This window comes from Paramormyrops kingsleyae, chromosome 6 (assembly GCF_048594095.1).
Source record: "Paramormyrops kingsleyae isolate MSU_618 chromosome 6, PKINGS_0.4, whole genome shotgun sequence".
Taxonomy (NCBI): Eukaryota; Metazoa; Chordata; class Actinopteri; order Osteoglossiformes; family Mormyridae; genus Paramormyrops; species Paramormyrops kingsleyae.
In genome coordinates, this window is record NC_132802.1 from 29,707,419 (window position 1) to 29,732,061 (window position 24,643).

Here is a 24,643-nt window from a genome sequence, read left to right on the forward strand (position 1 = left end):
ACACAATGTACCGGCTGTACTGTAGCTGCTCAGATGGGAACACTGTGTTCTAGCAGACACCCTGACCCGTAACTCTTTCCGCGCCGACTCAGGCGCGGTCACACACAGGCGTGCGTACACAGCAGACCCGGGCTCGCCTTTGCAAATGCACGCCTGTGCGTATTGCTGCAGGCTTTTATTGTTTATATAACCATTTATGTCCCGTGCTATTCATCCACGCTCGCAATTTTAAACCGCGACAATGGTTATACATTCTTCGAACACTCTTGAATTTATTTTCCTACTCGGGACATAATGACAGCCACAGAAGGCAAATAGTCAAATAAGTACAGAGATTCGCCGAACACGATCAATTATAAAAACAAATTACCGTTCGCACTATATGGTGAAGTAAATTGGTTTTAATTATAAAACGGTATCAAGGAACCGAAATGAATACCAAGACATCCTTTCATAGAACTGAGCGCGCACACAACAACCTATACAAATCAGAAGTTGACTAATATTGACCGGCAAGAGAATGTTTTAATTACGCGCATGTAACTTATTTGAGTTATTCTGGGGAAGAATATTCTTGCTTCGATGCGCCGGTTAAAAAAGTCATTTTAACCAAACATGTTAGACGAAGACGCTAAATGAATCTCGTTCATGCGTATAGTATTTTTCTTTTCACTTTTCTTAATTCACGTAGGTATGCGCGCCTTATGTTCATGTATCACTGACAAATGGATTATGATATATTTTACAAACAACTAATTATATCTAGTATTGGTAGTAGATTCGTATTTCAAGTAACTGAACTGTTCATTACTGGAATTATTTAGGGTAACATAATTGTTTCTATTCCTTAAGCAAAGTGTTTGCTGTCTTAGGAATATTCTTGCGATTTAATGTGCTGATAATGTCTTTAAAACTGCTTGGCTGAACAATTCCCCTTTCATTTTCGTGCTTACCGCGTAGTTTTCAGCGCAACATGCGTTGGCATAAACCTAATGACACCAGGTTTGGGGATAACATGCTACCTGAAAACTTGAAATCCTTAAAATATAAGAAGGGAAACTAATTATAAGGGACTCAAACTATGACACTCGCTTCGCTGTGAAATAATATTGAGGTAAGAATATAGGCTATTCCTGCATTCGGATTTATTTTTTTAAAATTTATTTTTACACACACTATATATGTGTGTGTGTGTGTGTGTGTGTATTTCTCTCTGTGTGTGTATTTGCGTGTGTGTACAATTATAGTATAGAAAAGTATAACAACGAATAGTTATATTAGTCTAGAGAACTGCGTAAAAGTAACTTGTTGCATTTATTTACATCTCATCCATTAGGCACTCAAACTATTTTGGACCCGCTTATCTGACGGGATTTGTCATAATATGCTTCAGACGGCTATCCGTTCATAGGTCTAAACGACTATTACTTACATTAACTATTACATTGAAGTCGCGTCTGCCGTGTAACATTACCGAGCAAGTGGATGTCCCTTACATTAAGCGCGAGCTACAGTATACAAGGCGCGATAGCACCAAAATAATGTCTTATATTTTCTAAAAATACCCAGATAAAACTAGTTAGGGCTTGTCAACGAGGACAACAGGGATATTTTTTTAATAGAGGCCTGAGCGCACACGCGGTATCAGGCCATCATCACAAGTAATCTCTGTGCACTTTACATGATGTTTGTACTGAGCAAGGCACGGAGTGTGTGACGCGTTGTACCTTTCCGGGTTGTTGTGGTGAACGTGTTGAAATTTAGGGCAGCGCTGTTTTGTTACACCGAAACAGATGGAAATGATCATTATATGAGTTTTTAATGGAAGCAATAGGATTCCAAGTTGTGTTACTTAATATTTCATTTGACAATGTCATGTAAGTTTGCTTATGAAAATTATATGTAGGCCTACTACTATTACTTATTAGTCCTCTCTGACATTTACCGTGATGCACCATTTTTATTAGTTTAATCTGGGTGGAAAAATACATCACAGGGTTTTAAAAAAGACATGAAAGAGTTTTTTTTTTAAGTGATTTCTATATTTTTGAGGATATATGCTTTGTGTGTGGCTGACAACACGGTAAAATTTTATTGTGCCTCTATCCACGTACAAAGGCACAGTATATAGCTGTAATATCCCATTTATATTACAAAATTTTGCATTTTATGTGGATGGATTTCAACATCAGAACACATCCTGTGTTTTTTCGTATGTTTTAATGTCCATGTTACTATTAACTAGGAGTTAATTCATTTGTCCTTCAAAGTAAATATTACATTAAGACAGGAATATAAGACTGTTGAAAATAATACTTTGTATGGATTCAGTTCGGGGTTTAGCTAATCATTGCTTGACACAGGTGCACCTCACCCTGACCAGGCTCTGGCTTTTTATGTGTTTTCCATACACTGGCCAGTGAGGACAACGCGCCCACACTCACTCCACCAGTGCAAAGTGTTGACCTGGATGATGTGAGTCACTGTAGGGCTCTGTTTAGGCACTGTTCTGTGTTAGAGCCACAGAAAGAAAGGCACACTGTTTCTCATAGCCTCTGGAATGGGGATTTCCACCTTATTACAGCCAATCTGAGTTTTATTCATTGTACCTTACGCTGCCTTGCTGTACACATTCCCTGCCTGTACACATTCCTTGCCTCATTTCTCCTGTGGTCAGTGTTTGTATTGCAAAACATGGTGAGGGCAGTGTGTGGTCAGCAGGTTAGGCCTTGGTGATTGTGATCGGAAGTTTGCTGGTTTAAATCCCGTAGTCAGCAGAATAGTCACATCAGAGTTGGGCCCTGAAGCAAGGCCCTTAACCACCAACCCCCCTAAAAAATGCTCTAATGGTGCTAGATAAATGACTGACCATGCATTCTGACCTCAAGCTTTGTTTTACTTTTGTGTGTGTCTATATCTCAAAAGAGAGCAAGACAGGATATGCAAATACTAAAGAATTCCTGTGTACGTGGAAGTGGCAGAGTGTGATTTCTGAAGGGAAACAGCAGGAGGAAAAATTAAACATTCAATGTTTCGAGGTAACCCAGCTTCATAGGTACTGGCAAGGGTTGATGGAGAGGGAAGCGTATGTCTACTCTGATGGAGTTTATACACGAGATCCATTGCTAGTTGTCTGCACTTTTTAAAGTAATACTGAAATTAACCTGAGCAATAAAAATACTAAAACTATAGTTAAGTATTTTTATTGAAGGGCATCAGTTATTCTGATGGGACAAGGTTTCTGGGAAGAGCCAGATGGGATCTGTAATGTATTTCTTCTCATGGAGATGTGGGTGTTTGTGGGAGAATTTGAGAAGAGAACATTACTTACCAAACTGAATTTAGGAAAATAAACAACAGAAACAATAATATATTACTGCGTCATGTAACATCATGGATGTTACATGACGTCCTATCACTTCCCCAATGGGAAGTGATAGGACGATACACGTGATTGAGTCTGTCTTATCTGCTACTATTTAAAAATGTTGGAAATAGGGATTCAAAAATTAACTTGTATGTAGATTTTTATGCAAAGTATTTTTAAAAATAAAAGGCAGATTTCTCTGTAATGTTTTGGTAGTAAACCATATAATCCAGCAGCATTTATGTTATATATAGAACTCGTGACCAAGTTGGGGAAAATCATTTATTTAGTTCTCTAAACCAATTAATAACCTACATTTTTGAATTTCTAAGTACACTGGTAATGTGTAATGTTGTGTATAGTATATAAATTTGTTTATCAGTTTATTATGACATTTATTTTGCAAGTGGGACTGAGGAATTTTTGAGGTTCCGTTTCCAGAATATTTTCTGAATTTGTTTATGTATTGTGTAATGCATAATTTTGTTAAATCAAAAATGAAAGAAATTCATAAAATGAAAATGCCACAATGTTCAGATGGTTATACACTGTACTTTAGGGAACAATCATTTTCTAATTTAACTCCATGCAACCTATGTAGGGGAATATAGCTTGCTTAGACTCTATGTTGTATTTTCAATGATGTGTGAAAATTACATATGTTGTAAATAACAGAAATCTTTGTTGCCTTTGATATAACGTGTCATATAAAAATAACTGCAATGTGTCAGGAATCGTGGGGCAGGCGAGCCGGAAAGCAGGTGAGCGGAGCCGTGAAGTCAGGCAAACAGGGTTTATTTGCAGACGGGGGGTTGGCGGGTACGGACATCCACTGACACTACAATGATGGATCTGACGAGACATACTCAGACACGGACTAAATACATAAGACTAGCCAGAAATAACAGGTGATCACAACCAGGAATTGACACGAGGTAAGGAGGGGGCGTGGCACACACAAGGATCGGACGGAGCTGGGTGTGACAGAACCCCCCCCTAAAGGTGCGCACTCCGGGCGTGCCTCAGGGGAGGCGACGGACGAGACAAGACCGGGGAAACAGGACCTGGAAAACAAGAGCAAAAACATCAACGAGGGACCAGGAACAGAACAGAAACACAAAACAAGCAAAGGGGCAAAAACCAAGGCAAAACCTGACAAAGGACGGGGAACGCGGACAGACAGACCAGAAAGGGAGACACCGAGGGAACACCGACAGGCGGAACAAAAGGGCCAGGAGTGAACGAAGGAACCAGAGGGGGACGAGGAGCAGAGACAGGAGGGACAAAGGGACGAGGAGAGAACGGAGGAGACACGACAGGAACGGAAGGGGGACAAAAGGGAGCCCGAGGGAGCCCAGACGGGTGACGGGCAGCGGCTGGAGGGGCTGCAGGCGACAGGAAGGCAGGAGCAGGAGGGGACCACACAGGGGGCAAGGAGACAGGCTGAGGGACAGATGAAGGGGACAAGGAGGGAGTCAGAGGGGGCACCAGCGAAGGCAAGGAGGAGGGGGAAGCCGCAGCAAGCGACGGCGCAGCCACAGCAGGCAAAGGCGCCGTCCAGCGACGCGCTGGAGCAGGGGAACCCGCAGGCGACCGACGAGGAGTCGGAGGCGGGACGGAGGCCAGGTGACGAGGCGTCGGAGGGGGACCCGCAGGCGACGGCCGACCCAGAGTCGCAGGACAATGGCAAGGGAGTCATTAGGGAGGACCCCAAGGGGTCCCACTCGAGCTCCTCCCCTTCCAGGGAGGAAGGAGCGGTGGTTGGATTGTCTGGGACCTCCTCGGGGACTGGGACCAGGGCTTGGGGAACTGGAGTCAGGGCCTGCAGTGAGGCAGCAGGCATGGCCACAGGCGGTGCAGCCAGGGCCGCGGGTGCGGTGGGCAGGACAGAAGAGCTGAGCTGGACGGGCAGGACAGAAAAGCCGGGCTGGACGGGCAGAGAGGCGGCCTCAGGCAGGGCCGCGGGCGTGCGATCAGCAGGGGGCGCCTCGGCAGGCGCCGCCAACACTTGGCCAGCAGGGGGCGCCTCGGCAGGCGCCGCCGACACTTGGCCAGCAGGGAGCGCCGCAGCCGCAACTGCTCCATCAGGAGCCTCATACGCGGCAGCAGGCGGGGCTGCGGGCTGAGCGGCGGCATCAGGCAGGAGGGCCGCAGGCAGATCAGGCACCGGCAGGACAGGCGAAACAGGCAGATCAGGCGCCGTCAGGACAGGCGAGACAGGCAGATCAGGAGGGGGCACCTCGGCAGGCTCCTTGGGTGTGCGGCCAGCAGGGGGCGCCTCGGCGGGCGCCGGCAACACGTGGCCAGCAGGGGGCGCCTCGGCGGGCTCCGCCTTCACGTGGCCAGCAGGGGGTGCCGCAGCAGCTGTAGCAGGCGGTGCCGCGAGCAGTGCGGCGGCAGCAGCTGTAGTAGGAGCCTCGTGCGCGGCAGCAGGAGGCGCAGCAGCAGTGGCCTCGTGCGCGGCTCGGGCAGAGAGGCGACGGCAGCTGCAACAGGCGGTGCCGAGGGCAGTGCGGCGGCAGCTGCAGCAGGCGGTGCAGCCGGAGCCGCAGGCAGGTCAGAAGTGACGGGCACATCAAGGATAGGCGCCAGGATCGGTGCCGGGCGGATAGGCGTTGCCCCTTTAAGGGTCTTGGGGATCCGGGGTATCGTATCCCAGACGGCCTCGGCCCCTTTAAGGGCTAGCTGCGTTCCCCGGAAGGGGGAAGCTGCCTGCGAAGGTACCTCCGTGTCGGTGCCTTCCGGGGTGATGAAGAGAGAAGTTGGAGAGAGAGAGCATGCCCTCAGGAAGATCGCAGGTTCGGCTTCCGGTGCCCTCTCCTTACGCCTCTTCTTTTTTCTCCGGCTTTGGCTGGGTTGAGTTAGGGCTGTCGCGGAGAGGGTGAGTGGCTGGAGCCGCCTCTCCGTTACCCTCTCGTGCAACTGCCTGAGAATTTCGCGCACGTCTGTGAAGATGTGCGCTTCCGTGAGCAGGGTGATCTCCTCCAGGAGGGTCCCGCTCCGGCTGGCTAAGTCCCGTGCTACAGGGTCCTCCTGGATCTCTGGTTGGGACAGCCAGTAAATTACCTCATTGAGCAGATCAAGGCGTTGGTCCGCGATCTGCTGAGGTGTGCTGTGGAGATCCGTCATTCTGTCAGGAATCGCGGGGCGGGCGAGCCGGACAGCAGGTGAGCGGAGCCATGAAGTCAGGCAAACAGGGTTTATTTGCAGACGGGGGGTTGACGGGTACGGACATCCACTGACACTACAATGACGGATCTGACGAGACATACTCAGACGCGGACTAAATACATAAGACTAGCCAGAAATAACAGGACACAGTTGATCAAAACCAGGAATTGACATGAGGTAATGAGGTGGCGTGGCACACACAAGGATCGGACGGAGCTGGGCGTGACACAATGGATTGGTGTTCTGACCCTGCATGGGACAAGTGTCTCTACCTGTGCGCTGGCACAGAGCAGAGAAGCAGGCACAGGAATTGAGGAGTCGGGTGAACACGGGTCTATTACGGGTAAATTATGATTAGGAACATAGAGCCGCATGTAGGACAGGAAAACATTAATGACCCGACTGGGGAAAGACTCACAGAAACTCACTTATGTACGTAACAATGATTAACACAACTAGAAACAGCTGGTAACACGGGGATTCCACATGGGGTAGATGCGGGGGCGTGGTACATAAAAGGATCAGCACAATCATGGCATGACTCAAGTGGGTATAATAAATGTATCTTATTACATTATATTGCATATAATAATCTACACAATCCATAATCAGGTAATTTTATTAATTGATTTTGGAGAATATGTGGGGGGAATCACCCCCAGAGGAGGTAGGGGCTAGAGTCCCCGGTGAGGTAGGGGCTAGAGTCCCTTGTGAAGTTGGGGATAGGGTCCCTTGTGAGGTAGCGGCTAGAATCCCCGGTGGGGCTGGGGCTAGAGTCCCCAGTGAGGTAGGGGCTAGAGTCTCCTGTGACGTAGGGGCTAGAGTCCCCTGTGAGGTAGGGGCTAGAATCCCTGATGAGGTAGGGGCTAGAGTCCCCTGTGATGTAAGGACTAGAGTCCCCGGTGACGTTGGGGCCAGGGTTCCCTGTGAGGTAGGGGCTAGAGTCCCCGGTGAGGTAAGGGCTTGTGTCCCTGGTGAGGTAGGGGCTAGAGTCACATGTGAGGTAGGGGCTAGTCTCCCCAGTGAGGTAGCAGCTAGAGTCCCCTGTGATGTAGGGGCTAGAGTCCCCAGTGAGGTAGGGGCTACAGTCCCCTGTGAGGTAGGGGCTTGAGTCCCCTGTGAGGTAGGGGCTAGAGTCTCCTGTGAGACTCTAGCCCCTACCTCACTGGGGAGTCTAGCCCCTTCCTCACTGGGGACTCTAGCCCCAGTCTCACCGGGGATTGTAGCTCCAACCTCACATGGGACTCTATCCCCTATCTCACTGGAGACTCTAGCCCTTCCCTCACCGGGGACTCAAGCCCCCAACTCACTGGGGACTCTAGCCCAGGGGTGGCCAATCTTATCCGCACAGGGCCGGTGTGTATGCGGGTTTTCGCTGCAACTCCCTAATTAGATTACTAATTAGAGGACTGATTGGCTGAAGAGTCCTTACACCTGGGTTTGAACAGCTGACCTACAGGTTATCCCAAAAACCTGCATACACACCGGCCCTTTGCGAATAAGATTGGCTACCCCTGCTCTAGCCCCTACCTCATTATGAATTCCAGTCCCTACCTCACCGGGCTCCCGAGCCCCTATCTCACCAGGGATTCTAGTCCCTACCTCACCAGGGACTATAGCCCCTACCTCACCAGGGATTATAACCCCAACCTCACATGGGACTCTAGCCCTTACGTCACAGGGGACTCTAGCCCCTACCTCACAGGGGACTCTAGCCCCTACCTCACAGGGGACTGTAGCCCTTATGTCACAGAGGACTCTAGCCCCTATCTCACAGGGGACTGTAGCCACCAGATAAGCTCATGTAGTCTGTGACCTGAAATGCATTTAGCTATAAGAGCACCATTCCAAAATGGCATCCATATATTAATCACCTCCTTTAAGGTTACGATTTTGCATTTCAAGGTGTATTTCATCTTTTTGTTGGCTGGCAGCGTGGAACCACATTCTTAATACAAGGAATGAAGTCTGGAAATATAAAGATGCTACCCAAACTGAGAAGGTTCAAGATGGGTTAAAGTGTGGGCCGTTGGGGGTCAGTACAGTTTGTTCTGGCTGAGCCCACTCAGATCTGAGCAAGTTGTTCCGCCATCCCTGAGGCTGTGATCTGGCACTGCCAGCCTGGACCAAAACATTTGTGAGTCCAGAAGAACAAAACACCATGTTCTGCACACCGTCTGTTACAAAACCACACACTTAAGTTCTCATTCCTGGATGAAACACAGTAGGATTTACTTTCAGTGCTATGCAGTTTCCACATCAAACACACTTCTCCTTTTAAAGATTATCGCTCCAAGTCTAACAGTACATTGATACGAGTTAAAAAATAATGAGTAAAACAAGAACAGAAATGAAAATGGTAGCTCAGTGGGTACTACTGTAGCAAGCAGTGGTGTTCACCACCACAAACCACACATTGGCATGGGGCCCCTGAGGTCTGGGAGGTCTGACAAAAAGTCACCACACTAGATATGAAATAAGCATGTTTCTTATTTAGGAGCTACTGAACAAGCTTGTTCTGCTAACCAGCTAGATAGCTACAATCTTCTGACTCTATAGCTATAAAATGTATTTAGTTTTTGAAAGCAAAGCAACATTTTGAGTCACAACCAACGCATCCCCTAACTACAGCCTTACATTTTCAAGACTATAGTTTTGATTGCTGCCCCCAGCTCCATGTGTGTTGAGTTTGCATGTTCAATGGATGAATGTAACCAAGGCCAACATCATTAGTTATCCTGCCTGTCAGTCACATGAGAGCAGCACAAACAAAATGTACATCTAATTTTTTTTTGTCTTGGAATATGAATCATTATTGCATCATGAGACCACCACACTTCCTCGTGATTGGCAGATTGTGCTGTTTAAACAATCAGGCCAAAGACGTCACCTGTGGCTGCATCAGACCATCAGAATCTTTCCAGACATGGGCACAGACTGTGTTGCATGTATTTCTAAACCCAGCCCCTTTAGCACCAGGAAGCAACTGTGTAGTGCTGCAGCGAATATGCTTCTCTGATCGTTCAGTCACAGACATGAAGCTGTGTGGAGTGCTTTCACATTTCTATCTAGACACTTATGTGACAGTGTTCATGAAATACCGTATCAACAGTGGGACCCATCATATGTTTATAAAGAAGTTATGACAAAGTCTATAGTGGCAGTGATAATCAGCTGTATGTAAGTTTAATTTAGTCCAATGGTTGCTCTTTAAGACATTCCTAGTCGATCACAACCCCCCTTGTTCAGTAAATTCTATTCATTCCCTGCCCAGGCAAATATATTAAGGGGGTCTACCATCCTCTTTCCCCCCAGTAGTGACTCATTAGCTCCCCATATCTTTGATTTAGTGTCCAGGTGATACACAGTGTAAACCAAACATGCTCATAGTTTGATACAAATGCTAGTAGTAGTGTGTGGTTTTGTGGGTTTGGACTCTGTGTCTACAATCAGATGGTTGCCTGTTCAAATCCTGTGATCAGTAGGATCACCAAAAAGCCCCATAGAGCAAAATCCTTAACCCCAGTTGCTGTAGGGACTGACTGACCCTGCTTTCTCAGTTGTATGTTGCTTTGGAAAAAAATGTCCCTGCTAAATTAATAAACATATAATCAGAGCTGTACTGTTTAGATAAGGGGCATGTGACAGCAGACCACATGTACAAGATAATGTCAGAAACTGACAAGGCAAATTTCACAGTCCATGATAACAATCTACTTTTAAGTAACAAAACAAAGTGACTTCCTGTTTGCTACAGGTTATTTTATGAGCCCTGGGTTAAACTAACTGGATATTTAATCATACATCCATTTTGTACAACCACTTACACAGAACGAAGCTGAAGTGGGCTTGGAACCAAATCCAGAAACGGCAGGGCTCAAGACAAGGCACGCTATGCATGGAACACACACAATGACACTATAGGTAATTTAGAGATAGCAGTTCATCTGACCATACATTTTTGCACAAATACAGCTGGGAGCAGGTATTAAACCACTTAGCTACCTCGCTGCCCAGCATGAAGTCCCTCGGATAGGTAATTTAATAATGAGGAAAGGTAAAGTCTCAGATATGACTCATTCTGATTTTATAGTGAGACAGAACCTGCAGCTTCAGTGTGTGTTTTCACGCACTTTTCACACTGCTTTGATGCAGCACTCACAACGAAGAAGGACAAGCTTGTGCTTGGCTTGCGTTGTCATTTTGTATTTTTTCTAATAAAATTGAAAATAACAATACAGACATTAATGTGTTTAAACCAAAACCTAACCCATTTATATTCAGCTATTGCTACATGTAGCATGGTCAGTCAGCTTGAATCCAGTTACCATTTAGCCTACAACTCACAACAGCTGCTATCAAACTATCTGAATACCTGCAAGCAGGTCACTTAATTTTGGTATTTATATGGTGTTATAAGAACATGGCACATTTATGATACCTTTAGAGGTGGTAACTGGTTGGTTATGTTCTGTCCAGATGTATTCAGCTCTCTTGAGGTCTTGAGATATAAATGGAAATGCAAATTGTCACACTGTTCCATCACAACCTTGAGAAACCTAATCAGCCTTCAGTGACATAAATTGAAGGTCTGATCTGTCCTCTATGCAGCTGATTATAAACAATAAACAATAACTGTCCTTTGGCAGTAGCTTTGGGTAAAAACCTCCTGGAAACCATTTTTGACAGAATCTAATAATGAGATGTGTACAAAATCCCAATAGGGAAACCATTGAGAAACACTTCACTCAAAATATAACTGGAAAATGTACATTTTTTTTTGGTGGAATGTACCACATGGGGTAATACATGTGGATTTCACATGGGAATTATGGTGCTGCATCCTGTGCAGGGTGTAATCTTTCTGGCTGGGAGAGGCCTCAGGTTCTCCCTCAACCCTGACAAGTATAAGAGGTTGAAAGAACTACACTGGACATCTTAACTTCATCATCCCCCATTCCTCCTCTACAAAAAGTACACATCTTTCTCCTATTACACACAGTACACATGGTGCCTGTATATACTGTACAGTTCACATCACTCGACTTTGTTTCCTGCAGTCCAAATATGTCATTTTTCAGAGGCATAGTTTATTGGAAACACTTGAAACATAACAATAAATACAATAGAGGCAGAAGTACCTTATCTGGTACAAGAGAGTGAACAACAGCAACGTCTGTGCGCACACACCTGACACCTGAATACACAATGAGAGCTTTCTGACTAACACCAAACGTATTGCTTTTACAGGCATTCAGATGCAGGAAATATACTTACATCACTTGTGTGTTTACCAATTGGGCAGCTAACATATGAAAAGACTGTGTAACCTGATAATGTGATTTCACATTGACTCATGCTCATGCACCTCTTCAGCTTTCAAAAGGGACAGCAGCTTTTCGGGTAAACATGTGCACTCCTTTGTTTTATCGGTGTATAGGTTTTATCTGGGAGCTGGTAATGACAATCTGGGGAAATGCAAGGCCACCCACAGACGTGGAAGTACATTTCTACTTGGTGTGGTTCCACCTGGCAGGAGGAAAGCCCAGAGAACCTTATGCTTAGTTGTGGGAATGGGCTGAAATGACACATACACACACACACATACACACAGGTTTATAATTACATGTTTTGTGGGGACTCTCCATTAATTTCTTTGGGGAAAACTCTAATCACAACATGACAACCTTAACCTGTACCCAGTCCTAGCCTAACAAAATACGAGACTTTTGGCATATTTATTTTTTTGTTATTTTATTTTTTTCAAAGATCTTTGTGGGGAGCCTAAAAATGGTCCCCACATTGTCAAAAAACGGGTTTTTATTACACTGTGGGAGACATTTGGTCCCCACAAAGTATTATAAACTTAATCCACACACACACACACACACACATTAATTGGAGAAGGCTATGATTAAGCAAAGGGGCCAGTCGGGGATAGACTTTGAGGCCAGAAATATCCCACAGAAACTGAAAGCCATGCAAGTTTTGGGAAAATTACCCAGAAGATCATACAATAGCATGCCTTCCCTAGGTAAGCAAAGTCACCAAACCTGAAGCATTCCATTACAAATATGTTAATGGAAAGACAATCATAAAGATACCTGCGAGATTGGGGGAACACAGAGAAGTCTGGCTACAATAACACTCAGTTTAATACTCTACCAAACACTATATAGCATTGTTTTCTCTCGTGGCCAGTGAAGGAGTGTTACCATTACACCCTCTTACATTTGTTGAACCTGTTTGCACTCCAGTCTCCATTCCCTCATACCATCACTTGGTGCTGTTCTCCATCTTGGTGAGACTTTACTGATACATTTCATTAATGTATGGTATATTTTTTTATTCTGGTTTAAAATTTGGGTGTAGTGTGTGGCTCAGTTTGTTAGGATGCTGGGGGGGGGTGAGGCTGAGTGGGTTAGGATGCTGGGGGGGCTCAGTGGGTTAGGATGCTGGGGGGCTCAGTGGGTTAGGATGGTGGGGGGCTCAGTGGGTTAGGATGCTGGGGGCTCAGTGGGTTAGGATGCTAGGGGGGGCTCAGTGGGTTAGGATGCTGGGGGGGGCTCAGTGGGTTAGGATGCTGGGGGGGGGCTCAGTGGGTTAGGATGGTGGGGGGGGCTCAGTGGGTTAGGATACTGGGGGGGGCTCAGTGGGTTAGGATGGTGGGGGGCTCAGTGGGTTAGAATGCTGGGGGGGGGGCTCAGTGGGTTAGGATGCTAGGGGGGGGCTCAGTGGGTTAGGATGCTGGGGGGGGCTCAGTGGGTTAGGATGCTGGGGGGGGCTCAGTGGGTTAGGATGCTGGGGGGGGGGTTCAGTGGGTTAGGATGCTGGGGGGGGCTCAGTGGGTTAGGATGCTGGGGGGGGGGCTCAGTGGGTTAGGATGCTGGGGGGGGCTCAGTGGGTTAGGATGCTGGGGGGGGCTCAGTGGGTTAGGATGCTAGGGGGGGGGCTCAGTGGGTTAGGATGCTGGGGGGGGGCTCAGTGGGTTAGGATGCTGGGGGGGGGGGGCTCAGGGGGTTAGGATGCTGGGGGGGGCTCAGTGGGTTAGGATGCTGGGGGGGGCTCAGTGGGTTAGGATGCTAGGGGGGGGCTCAGTGGGTTAGGATGCTGGGGGGGGGCTCAGTGGGTTAGGATGCTGGGGGGGGGCTCAGTGGGTTAGGATGCTGGGGGGGGGGCTCAGTGGGTTAGGATACTGGGGGGGGGGGGGGGCTCAGTGGGTTAAGATACTGGGGGGGGGGACTCAGTGGGTTAGGCCACAGTGTACATGATCAGAAGGCTGCTGGCTGAAATCCCACAATCAGCAGAGTAGTTTCACCATTGGGCCCCCGGACACGACCTTTACTCCCCAGTTGCTCCAGGGACTGGCTGACCCTGCTTTCAGTTATATGCTGCTTTGGGTGGAAGTGTCTGCTGAGTAAATTAATTGTAAAACTTACATTACATTCACAACTGTGTAATGAACCTCATGCAAGAATGATGGCAGTGCTACATAATCAGTTTGATCTAAAACCTACTTGTCCATGTATAGATGTGACTAACATGGCACTTGGTAACACTGTGGCCTTACTCCTCCAGGCTTGTGGGATTGAGTCCTATCCTGGCTCCATATATATCAAGTTTCCCTGTTCTCTCTGGCTGAAAACATGCAGTTTGAGTAAACTGATGACTCTAAATTGCCCTTATGTGTATGTGCACCCATGATGGCCTGAGGTCCAGTTTGAAAGCTGAAGACCTTCAGTCCAACAAGCTCTTTCAGGCTTCCGGTCTGGCAGCACCCCGGCATTGAATAAATGGTTACAGATGCTGATTGTTCCAAAATTTCACTTGAGAAGGCGGTAGGATGAAAGCAGCTATAGGACTTATAGTCACATTAACAGACTTGATAAGAATAAGTTAGTGTCAATATCCCCTTCAATTTCTGAGCCTACGTGTTATAATCCTGTGGGAAAAACATAATTTGGTGTCTTTCAGGACACTCACACAAGCCTCCATTTATACCATACTGAATTGTTTTCCCTCTCCTTAATGACAAAAGCAGGAAAGAAGATCATTTTATCTGGGGTTTAAAAATAAATGTGTAAAGTGAAAAATGTGCAAAAAAAAATAACTGTCAGCTTGCTGAAAATAATTCAGTTTTATTTTTAAATGTATTCAGTATTGTTTATCAATGACAAAATGCATAGATATCTAGAACAGACAGTTCAGTTTAAAAGACTTATTTTAACATTTGTATCAATGAAGCTGCAATGTGTAACAGTATTAGAGCAGTAACATACCAGAATAATACCAGCATTGTAGCACTAGTTTGTAGTAGTGAACAGAAGAATATTAACAGTATAGTGCCAGTGTGCCAGCAATGTATAGCATTATACTGGACTGTAAAAAGTGTATTATTACAATAATGTAAATATATGACTGAGCCAACATAAGGACCCCAGCTGTTCTAGCCATAGCAGGACACCTATCAAAGATACTGACGGCCCTGTGAAAGATAAAAAAAGAGGCAGGAACATTTTGTACAAGTGTGTGTTAAACTGTGAAAGAGCACACAAGTGGCCCTGTGCTGGTGCATCCAGCAAGTTTCTGGTGTTTGCTGCAGCCTCTCGGGTGGGCCAGTCACATTCCCCGCAGATTAGTGTAGGCAGATGAGATTTCACCTTGGTTACATTGTGTTCCTTTACTACGTCTATCTATGGAACTAACCGGCACAGCTTATCCGCCCTGTCACTGTCGTAATTATGTCATTAAGCAACTCTGGCCCTGCCTCCTGCTCAGAGCCATCAGGGGATCTGATGTTTTTTTTTCTTTTGCTTTCTTTTAGTGAGTGCCATTTCATTTATTTATTTATATACCATTTCATTTATTTATATGTATTTTTAAATGTACGACCCTGGGGGTCAGATGGGTAGCCGAAATCTCCCAAAGTCACAACTCACAACTAACCCTAACCCTTTGCTGGCCTGTCATCCAGATGATGGAGAGGCGACCACCTTGTAAATTTAACTGGGGCCAAAGGATCACATCTCAGTTTTCTCGGCGCCCAAGGGGCAAAGACGACTGGGATAGATATACCTAAAGACCAAAATATATATATAAAAAAATTACACTGCAAAGTATTGTATAGCACTGAATACAAATGTAATTCACACAATTCATGGTGCTGTTGCACCACATATAGTCAAGAAATTAACTCTTTTTATTTATTCCTGTGGTCTCCCTCTGGTTCATGGTTAGAGAGAGAGAGAGAGAGAGAGAGAGAGAGAGAGAGAGAAGAGCAGCACAGGAGGGCGGGTTCATGTGGGGCTATGCAGCCATCAGGAAGTGAAACAGAACAGAATGTGCTGTACTAATCTGATCAGAAAAAAACAGCCTCCACTGTGAGAGTAGGGTGATGGTTTGTTTCAGGAGCTTCAAATAAAACAAAAAGTCTGACTCAAGTAAAGCTCAAATAGGACTGCGGTCGAGATGAAAACACCACTTCCCTGAATTAGGTGAAACAGAAAAGGAAAAATAAAAATATCTCAGTAGCAAACCTATCTTGAAAAATGATGGAGTAAAGGGCATATGTGCCAATAATAGCAGGCCTCAATTTCTCCAAACACTTTCAACCATGTGCAAGAAGCTAATGGGTAGTTGATACAGGAAGGATCCGCTACATGTAGTTTACTTTAGCTCTTATATGCATCTTCATTGACCATTTTTATTATTTACTGTCAATTTCATTAATTATAATTTAAGTGCTTAATTTACAAAACCAAAAAGTAGCACCCGAGGCGGATTAATGAACAGGCGTGCCTAGGCTGCAGCCTAGGGGCCTGGAGTGATCAGGAGTCCCCTATTGGCCATCTAGTTTGCTTTTTTTTTTAATTATTTTTTAGAAATTATCCTTTACTGGTCCGTTATTTATTCACAAGTTGTTGATTGCTTAAATCTTAATGGGGAGATCAATTCAAAATGTATCTCTTTTGTTGCGCTCTTTTCATATTCTTTTTGAATTTGCCCCTCTCTGAAAAGTTGTCTATGGTCTATACCAGTGGTCTCCAACTCCGGTCCTGGAGAGCTACTATCCAGTAGGTTTTCTATCCTACCTGACTTCTCATGAGCCAAACCTGCTCCTAGTATTTACCTGAGAACAGGTGTGGCTGGATAGTAGCTCTCCAGGACCGGAGTTGGAGACCCCTGGTCTATACTATCTGTGGCAAGTGTGACTTGAGTACACATTGTGGATGCAGTTGACATGCACTGGATCAGCGTGTAATGTTTTAAGGTTACTGCTATTGAGATGCATTTATTCAATGTGTTTCAGTTGCACTTTTTCTGGTTGCTGCATATATGACTGATGTGAAAGTGTAAGTTTGCCGGTTGTTTTTCTGATGTGATTGCTCTTGTTTGATAGCGTCACATTTTCTTTGACTTTGTAGAAATGATTTTATAGTTAAGAATACTTAATAAGGCCTATAGAAGGTGTAGCCTAGAGGCCCCTAAACTTGTTAATCCGTCACTGGTTATCAATACAAGGAAACTGTGATGTCTATATAATTAAATAATAAATGCTAATAATGATACTGCCTATTACATTTTATGTAAACCTATACATGAAATAAAAATACTTAACTGTAGAAGTGTCCTTGTCAGTATTTAAAACTTATGCTTTCTTAATATAATTGTTACAGTTAAGACAAAAAACGCACGAGATCTTTTACTGCCGGTCTTGCTTTTAACATCACCTCTTTTGATAATTTCCAAAAAATCTGGCTATTAATGACAATTGAAAGGCTCTACTGGAAGCTCTATAGCTCCCCAGCAGTGAGCAGTCGTCGCTGTAGTATTATCAAACTATTTTTTCGAACATATTTTAATATTTGTTCCATTTATGACAAGGAGTGAAACAGCGCCTGGCTTGGGTTATCTCGGTTTCCGTAGTTAAGAACAGGCACGTCGAATTACTCACTTCCGGGTAAGGGTGCCTGGGCAGTCACGCCAGCGACTGTCTGCTACTGCGGATACCGTTAATTAATCCAGTAATGTGCTAATTGAATCTGTTCCAGTCAGAAACTGTTGGAAACACAATAAAAAGTGGTGTTCGCTTGTGTCTCAATTTAGTTATCGGTGTGAAGTTAAGAATACCGGCTGAGCAGAGCCTGGTGTACATCTCTTACTGTTAAATAATGTTTGTAATCTTAGGCGCCTCAGATTTTAGTGTCACGCTTGTTTTAACTCTTAAGTAGTTAAAGCGGTAATTTGTGTATAGCTTTCCCTTAATTTACGCGAAAGTCTTTAAGTCATTAATTTCTTCATCTTGCTTATTTTATACGTGAATAGAATCTCTGTGGTACAGTTTGTATTTTGCCATAAATTTGAAATCTGCGTTTTATTTTGTTGTCTGTTATAGGTATAATTATAGTAATGAAGTTTACAGCATACATCCTGTGGTTTTTCTGCTATAGTAGGCCTATGTAAACTTATTGGGGCAGACTTCCTTGTGTACAGTACTCAGTTTTACTGTAGTTTATTTTTAGTTGCCCACACAAATTATGCATTTTAACAGCTATTAATTTTTCTAAATAAAATATGAATTTTCCTGATCTCAGTGTGCCGTTTTATTTTTAGTTATGCAGCACTGGCTACTATTGTGAAAGGGAAATACATGATTACAGGTTAGATTGGTTTGTACTGTTTCTTTTGGTGAAATGCCCAGGGTTCACTCTGTAATTTCTTTGCGATTATCGACACACATGGTGACAAAAATTCCTCTCACCAAAAGGAAATCATAATTGATACAATGTAGTGTCTGAACAACACTAAGTTAATTTTTCATAATTGAAACCCTCCAAATATTTCGATCTTGATCGATGTTGACTGATAAATGGGCCTAAACCCTACATCACCATTCTTTTTTTGAGGGTTTTCAAGTATAATTTAGGAATCGATGAGCACGTACAAATCACACAAATCCGTCATAATCGCATATCGAAAACACGTTTTCACAACGGACTTTGAAATGTGTTTTAAGTTTTGTTGTTTTGTTTTTTCTCAGCAGCCGAGTCCTTCTATATCTAGGATTTACACACAAGTAGGTGTATTGTACTTATAGTAGTTTTCATTGTAATAAAAAGCAATAGGCTTTGAGGAAATGTAATTAAGTGTGAACGACATGACAGTTCACAACCGAATTCAACACATGAAACGTTATCTGTTCAAACGATAAATCATTTTAAATAGTGAAAGCTTTATTTTTTCTACAAATGTCATATCTTTGTTAGTCTCATCATACACGCCATGTTATAATCGATTTCAAATAGACGCAGAATATAGCATTAATGAGCCGAACCTGTATGTCGGTAGATTAAAATCGGCTAAAATCAACAGGTTTTTGACATTCATTTGACATGAAATATTTTCAAAACAACATAATAACTGTCAAAATAACCTTTCTTTAATCACAGAACAAGTTTCTTACATAGAAAAAAATCCCCTACTCCACGTACCACTCTTATACACCCTAAATCCCATATGTATGGGGAAGATTGTTAACTGTTAACTACCGAGACTCATTGAAATGCTAAGAGATGACTGACGATGTTAACGACTTCCATCAGCACAGGTTGTTTACCACGCCTTTCGTATCAAAACGTTTTTAAAAAAATAGGCTTAGCCATGTACAGCAGTTTCGGTATAATGTGCATTTCTTTTGAACCTGTATTTTCCCCTGGTGTATTATGTTGCTTATTTTACGACGAAATCATGGGCAACGTTTCTTCTTTTTCTAACAGTAATGGAAAATAGCAAACCAACCACTTTTTAGAGTAAAAAACTATTGCACTCAGCAGATTGCAATTTTAACAAACAAAAGCAAGCTATTGTTTAGAATCAGGCATTAGGCCTATAAAACTAGGTAGGACCACAAACAAGTTCTTTTAACTTATGAAAACAAATCATTAATAACATATTTCAATGGCAATGTGTTGCAGTCCACATGTTTTCCCGAAAGGGTATGAGAAATAATAGGCCTACATGCTTTTTAACTTTATGCTGTGCTTGTTCTTATATGGTGTTAAGTCCTCGGGGAATTCCCAATAAAGTAATTGCTTTACTGCTTTTATATGTTTATATTATTTCTCTGAAAAAAGGCTTTTATTTATATTTTGCACTCGCTTCTTTGTGTTAAACTCACGACTTTAATCAAAATCACGCAACTGGATTAATACGGACGGCACAGGCATATTGCTTACACCTAAATCATGAAAATAAATTACTTTGACTATTGATAGACATTAATATTTCTGTTCTAACCAAATTAATTTTTACATATTATGTTGATACCTTTAAGCATCATTGTTTTAAAATACTATAGCGACGGGCAGATCTTGAAATCGCGTGCGTAGCGAAGGACGAGAAGACTTGCTGGCTGTGACTGAAGAATGACTGAGCATCTGCATACAAAGCTCACGTCACCAAGCACAATGCTAAGAATTGGATGGAGTGCTGTAAAGCGAGCCACCACTGGTCTCTGGAGCAGAGGAAACATGGTCTGTGGGGCGATGAAGCACGTTTCTCTGTCTGACAGTCTGATAGATTACTATGGGTTTGGCTGATGCCAGGAGAACGTTACCTGCCTGGCTGCATTGTGCCAACTGTAAAGTTTGGTGGAGGAGGGATAATGGTATGGGGTTGTTTTTCAGGGGTTGGGCTAGGCCCCTTAGTTCCAGTGCAGGGAACTCTTTGTGCTTCAGTGTAGACATATGCTTTCCAACTTTGTGGGAACGGGTTGGGGAAGGCCCTTTTCTGTTCCAGTATGACTGTGTCCCAGTGCACAAAACAAGGTCCATAGAGACATGGTTGGGTGAGTTTAGTATGGATGAACTTGAATGGCCCGTACAGAGCACATACCTCAACCCCACCAAACACCTTTGGGACAGAGATTGTGAGCCAGGCCTTCACATCCAACATCAGTGCCAGACCTCACAAATGCTCTTCTGCACGAATGGGCAGAACCTCCCACAGACACAATCCAAAATCCTGTGGAAAGCCTCCCCAGAAGAGTGGCAGCTGTTATAGCTGCAAAGGGGGACCAACTCCATACTGATGCCTATGGATTTATAATGGGATGTTATAATGGTTCCTGTGGGTGTAATGGCCAGGGGTGCCAATGCTTTTGTCCATATGGTGTATCTGTGGATACTTTTATCTACTACATTTTACAGCAAACATTACTTTATATTCAACATAGCACTGTTACTGTCACGCCCCGCTCCGTCCGCTCCCGATGTGTGCCACGCCCACCTCATTACCTCCTGTTTCGCCCTAAGTGTTCCCACCTGTAGCTCGTTCTCTGTTACCTAGTCTTGTGTATTTAGTCCGAGTCTCAGTCTGTATTCCCGAGATCTGTCATTGTGTAGTGTCCGTTGTATGGTCCGTCGTTGTCTGCACCTGTCCTTTTGCCTCGAATAAACCCTTCACTGGACCTTTTGGCTTCATTCGCCTGCTTCCGTGCTCGCGTTCCATCCCGAAGCTGACAGAATGACAGATCTCCGGAAGAAAGGATCCCCCCTAGCCGAGGAAGAGTACCTCGGCTTGGTAGACGAGGTCCTATACTGGCTGACCCAACCCGAGATCCGAGAGGATCCCGCAGCTCTCCGGTTAGCTCACCGAAGCCGGGATATCCTGGAGGGGATATCTGTCCCCGGCGACGCGCACCAAGCGGACGTGGTGCGCGAAAACCTCCATCAGCTTCGAGAGGTAGCGGCTGCAGCCCTGCAAAGGCAGGTGGAACTAGACAGCGGGCTGATGCGCCGCTCGCCACCCGCTGATGCGACCCCGCTGCTGCCTACCGGATCCGGAAGGAAAAAGAAGAGGCGAAAGGGAAAGGCAGCAGAAGCCGCCCCGACTCTCTTCTTGGGAGCGTGCTCCCTTCTCCCCGCCTTGGAGGACGCCTGGGTGATAGGTGGGCCCCAAGACGCGGAGGACCTGCCCCCTTTAGAGACTGGGGATGCCTGGCCAGAGCGCTATTCCGGGAGATGGAGCAGCGCTGCCAGTCCCCGGGTTCCTGAAGCGCGGAAAGGGAGGGCGCATACGCGCTCAGCACCCCTCCTTCCTGCACCGGACCGGTGCGATCCGGACCTGCCGGCTGTTGATGCCGCCGCTCTGCCCGCGGCACCGCCGGCTGCTGATGTCGCCGCTCTGACTGCGGCACCGCCTGCTGCAGCTTCCGCCGATCGGCCAGCAGCACTGCCTTTCCTGCCTGCTGCCTCCGCCGATCCGCCTGCGGCTGCGCTGCCTGCCGCCGCTTCGGATTTGCCCGCGGCTGCGCTGCCTGCCGCCGCTCCGGACCTGCCGGCTGTTGATGCCGCTGCTCTGCCCGCGGCACCGCCGGCTGCTGATGCCGCTGATCTGCCAGCGGCTTTGCCTCTCCTGCCTGCTGCCTCCGCCGATCCGCCTGCGGCTGCGCTGCCTGCTGCCTCCGCCGATCCGCCTGCGGCTGCGCTGCCTGCTGCCGCCGCCGATCCGCCTGCGGCTGCGCTGCCTGCTGCCGCCGCCGATCCGCCCGCGGCTGCGCTGCCTGCTGCCGCCGCCGATCTGCCCGCGGCTGCGCTGCCTGCCGCCGCTCCGGATCTGCCCACGGCTGCGCTGCCTGCTGCCGCCGCCGATCTGCCCGCGGCTGAGCTGCCTACAGCCCCGCCTGCTGCAGCCGCCGCGATGCCGGCAGCACCGCTCGACCCGCCAGTCCTGCCTGTCTTCCCTGCTGCAGCTGCCGCCGCTCTGCCTGCGGCACCGCCTGTTGCAGCTTCCGCCGCTTCGTCAGCGGCACCGCCCGTCCTGCCTGTCTACCCTGCTGCGGCTACCGCCGCTCTGCCTGCGGCACCGCCTGTTGCAGCTTCCGCCGCCTTGTCAGCGGCACCTCCTGACCTGCCTGACCCGTCTGTCCCATTGGACCCGCTTGCCCTGCCTGGCTTGCCTACAGTCCCGGTGGCTAGCCACGGGGTGACAGCGCCCGCCGAGGCGCCCCCTGCTGGCCGCGTGGAGGCTGCGCCCGCCGAGGCGCCCCCTGCTGGCCGCGTGCCGGTGGCGTCCGCCGAGGCGCCCCCTGCTGGCCGCGTGCTGGTGGCGCCCGCCGGGGTGTCCCTGTCTGGCGCGCCCGGAGTGCGCGCCTTTGGGGGGGGGTTCTGCCCCGCGGCAGCGCCCCCTGCTGGCCACGGGAGGGCAGCGCCCAACCTGCCAGCATCTGAACTGCCTGTCCTGCCGGCATCTGAATTGTTTGTCCTGCCGGCACCTGAACTGCCTGTCCTGCCGGCATCTGACCTACCTGTCCTACCGGCACCTGAACTGCCTCAGGTTGCCGCGGTTACGCCCCCTGCTGCCCGCGTGCTGGTGGCGCGCAATGAAGCGCCCCCTGCGGGCCGCACACCCGAGCCCGATTCACCTGACCTGCTCGTCTCGCCTGTCCAGCCGGCCCAGCCCTGCTCGCCTGTCCAGCCGGCCTTCGTTCCAGTCCTGCCCACGGCGCCGCCTGAGGCCGCCGTTCCGGTCCTGCCCGTGGCCCCGCCTGAGGCCGCCGCTCTGCCTGCGGCCACACCTGAGGCTCCGGCTGCCCCGCCTGTTGCCTCTTTAGAGGCCAAGACACTTGTTTGTCCAGACCTGACCTCCCTTGAGACTCCCTCGCCCTTACCCCGGCCAGACCAGCACCGCCCAGGACCCCGCCTGTCAGTGTCCCGTAAGGGACGGGGACACAGGCGTCGGGCCTGGGTCCCGCCCGCCATGCCCCCTGGCTCGCCCGTTCGGCCCCTAGCTCTGGCTCGGTGGCTGCCTGCGGGTCCTGCGCCTCGGGGTCGGCGGTCGCCGCCGGGCCCCCCCCTGGTCCCTGGGTGCCGGTCCTCGGTCCCGCCTCCGGCTCCCGGTCGGCCGCCTCCGGGCCCCCCTGCTCCGGCTTGGCGTCGGACGGCGCCTTCGCCGGCTGCGGCTGCGCCTCCGCCTGCCGCGGCTTCCCCCTCCTGCCTGCCTTCCCTGGTGTTCCCTCCTGCTCCCTCCTGGTCCCCTCCGTCACTCCCTCGTCCCGTCCCCTTGGTCCCTGGGTGGTCCCCTCCTGCTCCCTTCTCCCTCTCCCCTGCGGCCCTTCCGGCCGCTGCCCGTCGCCCGCCTGGGCCTTTTCGTGCTCCCCTTGTTCCTCCTCCCTTGCCGTTCGTCCCGCCTGTTTCTCCCTCTGGTCCCTTTGTCCCTCCTTTTGGCACCCCTGGCCCTTTCGTGTCGCCTGTGGGTGTTCCCCCTGTGTCTCCCTTCTGGGTCTGTCTCTCCGCCTTCCCTGTTCTCTGTCAGGTCCTGTCCTTCGTTTCGTCCCTGTTCGTCTTTTGCGTCTCCGTCCTGTTCCCTGGGTTTGGTTGACGTTCTGTTTTGTCTTTCAGGTCCTGTTCCCTCGTCCCGTCCGTCGCCTCCTCCCTGGCGCGCCCGGTGTGCGTGCCTTTGGGGGGGGGTTATGTCACGCCCCGCTCCGTCCGCTCCCGATGTGTGCCACGCCCACCTCATTACCTCCTGTTTCGCCCTAAGTGTTCCCACCTGTAGCTCGTTCTCTGTTACCTAGTCTTGTGTATTTAGTCCGAGTCTCAGTCTGTATTCCCGAGATCTGTCATTGTGTAGTGTCCGTTGTATGGTCCGTCGTTGTCTGCACCTGTCCTTTTGCCTCGAATAAACCCTTCACTGGACCTTTTGGCTTCATTCGCCTGCTTCCGTGCTCGCGTTCCATCCCGAAGCTGACAGTTACATTTTACAATGACATTTTTTTTTTTTTAATGTGATGACTACAAAGAAACGTATTGATGGGACAGATAATGCTGAGATTCCTGAGCTTTTTTGGTTAAAGCCCAGCAACTTGAAGCAGGGAGTAGACGTCAGAGGTTTCGTATTCTGTCAGCCCTTAGAAACATTTTTAAAAGCAAGATGAAACCTTTGGGCGTCGTGTTTCTGATTGGAGAGATTGTTAAAAGATTTGTACTACGTACAACACCATTTGATTCAATAAGGAAAGTGGCTCTGGAAATGGCAAGTGGTGATCCTCAGATGTTTTAATGACACACATATATAGGGTTTTACGTTATGACCAAAATCTCATAT

General features: G+C 47.6%; 1 long non-coding RNA gene across 1 annotated transcript; it reads left to right on the forward strand.

Annotated features, from left to right (window-relative positions):
* Nucleotides 1–29: 29 nt before the first annotated feature.
* Nucleotides 30–24,235, forward strand: LOC140591685 (uncharacterized). The gene is made up of 2 exons (XR_011991964.1): nt 30–1,114; nt 23,938–24,235. It is a non-coding gene; the product is annotated as an uncharacterized lncRNA (long non-coding RNA).
* The last annotated feature ends 408 nt before the right edge of the window (nt 24,236–24,643 follow it).